The sequence below is a fragment of the Oreochromis aureus genome, linkage group 3, assembly GCF_013358895.1.
Source record: "Oreochromis aureus strain Israel breed Guangdong linkage group 3, ZZ_aureus, whole genome shotgun sequence".
NCBI lineage: Eukaryota > Metazoa > Chordata > Actinopteri > Cichliformes > Cichlidae > Oreochromis > Oreochromis aureus.
Genome location: NC_052944.1, coordinates 36,640,235 through 36,646,429, shown reverse-complemented (window position 1 = coordinate 36,646,429; position 6,195 = coordinate 36,640,235). Strand labels below are relative to the sequence as shown.

At 37.4% G+C, this 6,195-nt stretch overlaps 1 long non-coding RNA gene across 1 annotated transcript; it reads left to right on the top strand.

Annotated features, from left to right (window-relative positions):
- Positions 1-3: 3 nt before the first annotated feature.
- LOC120439285 lies at positions 4-1,782 on the top strand. Its single transcript, XR_005612521.1, has 3 exons — positions 4-183; positions 306-457; positions 983-1,782. It is a non-coding gene; the product is annotated as an uncharacterized LOC120439285 (long non-coding RNA).
- Positions 1,783-6,195: the final 4,413 nt, after the last annotated feature.

Genomic DNA, 6,195 nt, shown 5'->3' with positions numbered 1-6,195 from the left:
CAGTTGAAGAAGTAATTTGTCATCCTGAATACAACAGCACGACATACAACAATGACATTTGTCTGCTGAAGCTGTCAGCTCCTGTGAATTTCACAGACTACATTCAGCCCATCTGCTTAGCCTCAAAAAACAGCACTTTCCACAGTGGGATCAGCAGCTGGGTCACTGGTTGTGGTTTTGATAGTAAGTAAAAAAAAAAAAAAAAATATATATATATATATATATATATATATATATTTATAAACTGTGTTACAGTCTTATGATAGATTCTTTCAAATGTTGCTATCCTGCAATCTGTTTCAAAGATAGTGACGGGTATTTCTCCAACATCCTGGAAGATGTGACTATTCCAATAGTAGGAAGAAATGAGTGTCAGTGCCACTATGAACATGTCAAAGTGATCACAGAGAACATGATCTGTGCTGGGCTCAGAGCTGGACGGCAAGATTCATGTTGGGTAATCACAACTTTTTATTTGTTTCTTATGTAATCAGTTGTTAAATGCTAGTGTGAAAAAATATTTAAGTTTTTGTTTCTGCAATTATTCATATATTTATATAGTAGCATACCAGTTCTTATGGTTGTTTAATAGCTAATTCCTTTTATTTGATACATTTTGAATTTTCCATAAGACAGTTCTTTCTAAAATCTCAGATGACAGGACTGAGCTCCTTTGTGGAACAGGTCTACCAGCTAAAGTCACATTTATCATGAGAAATATTTGTCAGATTTGATTTTATGGATCTACTATAAGAGAAAAAAAACTCCAATGGGTTTTCAGTCTATCTTTTCAGTTAAAAAAAACATGAAAACTATTAACTTCTTGAAAGTAACTCCAGTGCTATTTATGTATTATTTCTGTACAAATATACACAGACTGTAAATAAATGGTGGCATTCTCCATTCTCCGTTCTCCGAAACTTCCATTTTTGCATTTACTGTATCTGCTAACATGTTGACTTTTACCAATTTCTTTTCTCAGTGGAAAAGAGGAGCTCCACTTATGATTAAAAAAGGATCAATCTGGGTCCAGAGTGGAGTTATGACCCTCCATGATTACTATGGTTACCCAATGAAACTAGAAATCGGCACTCGTGTGTCCAAGTACCAGGAATGGATCAGAAACACAGTCACTGGGACACCACCAGGTTTCTTTACCTTCACCTCTCCAGCCACGGACAGTGACTTAAAATTCACCTGCAGCGGTGAAAATCTGATCCACTTCACCCCTTTCACCTCACTCTGTTTTCTTGCTGTGTTGCTCCATGCATATTTTGGAAGTGGCATATAACTCAAGATCTTGTACTAAAGCAATAACGTCAAATACTTATACTTTAATAGAGTACTTAAATTTTTACTTTTGCCCTTATGACATTTTACAACTCTGAGGTGAAGTAGTAGTTTCTCTTCTATTTATGGGACAGCTTGGGTTTGTGGTTACTTTACTAATTAAATAATATCTTTGCTTCCAAAACATAACATAACAGGCAGACACACACACTCACACACACACACACACACACACACACACACACACACACACATTTATTCTAAACATTGTACTTTTTAAACATGTGACTAAGAGTTGAAACTATATAAACTATTATTATATTCTTTATATTATATTCTTAATTACTAAATACATTCTTTATTAATATTTTTCTTTTAAAGTTAGATTTTCATTAATAAATAAAATGGTGAAATGTTTTTTTTTCTGTTTTTGTTGAATCTGGTGCTTGTTTGACATCCTTACATTTCTTGTTTTGACAGGCTTTTGGTATACAGTTGTGCTCAATGATTAAATAAATACATAAATAAAACAGCGTTTAAGTATTTCATTCCAGGCAGTAGAGAAATTAAAAAACAAAAAACAAACCCAAAACCTTGAGAAATGTTTTAAAAAATAGCTTTTCTACATCCAGGAGACAGTAGACTATATGATTTCTCAGAGCTATGATATGAACATAGCTCTGAAAAATGATCCAATGGAGTAGTGCCTTAAATAGACACTAATTAAGGCACTTTCAAATGACCAAATTATGAGCAAAAATATATTCAATTTATTTTTATTTATATACTACCAAAATACATTAACAGTTGCCTTAAGTCACTTTATATTGTATGGTTAAGACCCTATTATAATACAAACAAAACAGAGAAAAACCCAACATCATAATCAAGGGCTTCGGAGACAGTGGGAAGAAAAAACTCAAACAGGAAGAAAACCTCAGCAGAACCAGGCTCAGGAAGGGGTGGCAAGGGGGATGGAAGGAAGACAGGACAAAGATATGCTGTGGAAGAGAGATTAATAATCAGTAATAATAATAATAATAACAATAATTAAATGCCGAGAGGTGTATAAACACATAATGGAAAAGGTGACTGAAAAAGAAATATTCAGTGCTACATGGGAACCCCCCCAGCCTAAACATATTGAACTTATTGGAGTTTAGCTTACGTGTTTCTGAGCTCCATGGACAGACGATCATCAACTCCATGAAGTAGCGGGGAGAGTCCGCTCTGGCTCAGGCCCAGGGCTGGACTTGGACAAAAAAACAGCCCGGGCATTTTGACTAGAGACCGGCCCACCCGGTATTATAGGAAAAACCATAAAGCCTTTGAATGAAAACAAACGTCATTGTGACAGTGATATACACTGTCTTGTATGTATATATGTATCAATCTAATAAACTTAAACCTACACCATCCTTCCTATTCTGGTATTCTAAACAGTACTTAGCCGAAACCCAAAGACTGCTTGGTCGAGTTAACCTCCTGAACTATCTACAACACATGGTGGAAACCTGAAATTAAGACAGAGAAGACTAGAGGTGAGACATGATCATTACTGAATATTAAAAATAATAAATGACAGATTTAGAGATATTTTCATAAACTATTCATTTATCACATCAATAAACAGCATGGCAGGGCAAAATATTTTTTCTAAGATGGCAACCTTTAAAAAGTGAAAGGAGACAGAAAGACAGGTGAGAAAGAATAAAACTTAATTGACCTTGTGATGGCATTCTACACAGTACTGGTACAGAATCTAGAAAATGTGGGAAAATACTGGCATCATATACAGTACTTACTTCTGAAGAAATTATGATGGGACCCTGTAAAAAAATTAGTATGTACAATAATAAATTTCTATACATTTTACATCAGATGAAAAAGTTTGTTGTAAGATTAAGATAATTATTTGTTAAAAGTGAGACATTTTAAATGAGAATAAGAAAGAAAAGTATTTCCTTGTGCCCCCTTTCGCTGTTAATGCCCTACCTGGCCCCCTGGCATAACTTTGCTAGATTCGCCCCTGCACAGTTACCAGCTGTCAGCTACTTAGAAAATGATGCTGGTGTTATTTGTCTCTCAGAAACAGTTCATAACTTCCCTTCAACTCATTCATGTCACCTAAAAGGTAAACCTGTTTCTCCATCACCTGTTCTGCTCTGATGATTCAGTAAGGACATCTCCTGGTTTCATCTTCATGTTTCCCTCTCACCAGATATCCAAACCGATATCATGACCAGCAGCTTTTACATCTGTGGCTCCAGCAAACATCAGCTGATACTAGAAAGTGATATTAAACAAATTCTAACAACAGCTGATCAAGCCTAAACATGCTGCTGTTTTATAGCACGACATCCGGCGGTTTCCTCTTTCTGGCGCAAAGTGGGTGATAAACAAACAAGAGAGAAAAGCTGATCATTGATCAGTTTCATGATTGAAGTAGCAACAGGAGAGGGAGGGGGTGAGAATGAGAGAAGAAGAGGCAGCTGACAGCGTAAAGATGCAGAAAAACTCCAGCTTTGTGTCTTTTTCCATTCTAGCTGAAGTCCGGGACAATCTTTGTTCCTTTTCACCTCAATGCGAAATGCGTAATATTTTCTCTGAATACAGGACGATTCCATTTTTTATGGGGACGGTCGGCAACTCTACTAACTAACCTTAAGGATAAAATCAAGTTCACTATCAGTAACATCATAGCACTCACCCAGCTGTATAGAAACTCTGTCATGCTAACTAGTATGCAGTACGAGTTATTGAGAATGAGTTTGGCTCAGTGAGATGCTAGCCGCCTTGAGAAAAGGATTCGAATCCTGCTCATGGCAACATTTCTCTTCACCTGTTTTCAGTACAAATTTCAGCTTCTTTATGGGGCAGGGATAGCTCAGTAGATAAAGCGGTTGCCCCATGATCGGAAGGTCAGGGGTTCGAATCCCCTGAACGGCTACCCTGAGGTATCCCTGAGCAAGGTACCATCCCCCACACACTGCTCCCTGGGCGCTGCACTGGTGGCTGCTCACTGCTTCACTGAGTGAATGGGTTAAATGCAGAGAAAAATTTCCCCACGGGGATCAATAAAGTGTACATCATTATTATTGTAACTGACTATAAAAAGTCAGCACAACGAAAATAAACTACACCTAAACTTGGTTTATATCTGACCCAGATAGACTGCAGGTCATAACTTCTTACCTGAAGTTCAGTTCACCTGACACTCGGACCGGCGGCCTCCTCGGGTCTCTCCTCCTCCTGCCTCCCCTTTCCCTCATCCACCTGCTAGCCTCCACCACTTGCTAATGTTACTGAATCTGTGGAAGCTCCGCCATAGCCACCACCAAACAACTGAGTTATTTTTACACATCGGCCAGCATCTGGCCAATCCACCACCTTTCATTGTTTATACCGTTACGGAAAAAAAAAAAATCATCGGCCCATAAAAACGAAAAATCACCATGGACCCACCAAGCAAATGCCCGGTATCCTGATGGCCAGTCCAGCTATGGCCATGCCATCAGTTAACCCTACGCGTGCCACAACTGGCACGCATGCCCAGGGTTGCCAACCCCTGGCCTAAACCCTACAATAACCTGTAACCCTGACACTAAAACCACAGGACCCTGAAAAGGATGGATGGACAAAGACGTGTAGACATATATATACACACACAAACACACACACAGATAGTGGAGGGAGAGTATAAAAAGCAGAGAAAGCACAGAGGGACCATGACGCTTGCATAAGGACCCCTAAAAGACAAACAGCTCTTCTTGGAGCCAAATTGTTCCAATATAATTTTTGATCTAGTATATAGACTGAATCAAACACGTCTGGAAAATGAAAAACATTCATATATTTAACTTTTAAAAAAAAAATGTTTTATATATGTATTAGGGGTGCAACGATACACAAAATTCTCGGTTCGGTTCGGTTCAATACTTTGGTGTCACGGTTCGATATTTTTTCGATACAAAAAAATGTTCATGCCTTTTTAATTTGTCATTTATTAATATATATTTTAACTCAAAAGTACAGTTTTTAAATTTAATATTGCTGAAACAAGAAAATAATAAAAAAAAATAAATCTATCTGATCGAGAAATCACTCATCTTTGGAAAAGAGAGTTTATTACAGAGAAATGGCTCTTTCCAAAATAAAAGCTATACTATACGCTTCTTCTGGGGTATATTCTCAGCAGCATATTAAACATATCAGGTCCCCATAAGGAGAATCATGTGCTAACGGCTGTCTAAATTAGGGCTGGGTATCGTCACTGATTTCTAGAATCGATTCGATTACGATTCTCAATGTCCCGAATCGATTCGATCCACGATTCGATTCAGTTTGATTGGATTCGATTTGAATCGGGGAAATTTTGCCTCAGACAGTCAGAAATATTATACTTCTGATAACGCATCAGTATATTTCCATATTTTTTTGTCTATAAAAAGAAAGCTGACACTTGCGAGACTTTATGAAAGGTGTAAGCATCACAGCAGATGCCTTTGTGTCAAAGTAACTGGATAAAACACAGAAAAACGTGAAGAAGACTTTCCTGGTCTGGGATTTTATAAAAAATATTCTGCAGTAGATCAAAAACTGAAGAAAACCATTAACATATGAACATTACCTGATGCTGCTGAAGTGAAGCAGAGCAAAGTTACAGAGGTTTGATTAGAGACACAGCTAAGCGTTTTGCAATAATTTTAAAAAGTTTAAATTTGTTCAGTATTGAACAGCAGAAATGAGGCTTTCTTTTCAGAAGTAAATAAAAGGAAAAAAACAGCGGCCGACAGCGCTGTAAACAACGGTAGACTTGTGCGTAATAAGCAAGCGAATAATGCAGAAAACAGATTTTTAGACGGGAAACCGTTCTTGAAGTATACTGAGAGAGAGAGCGAGCTG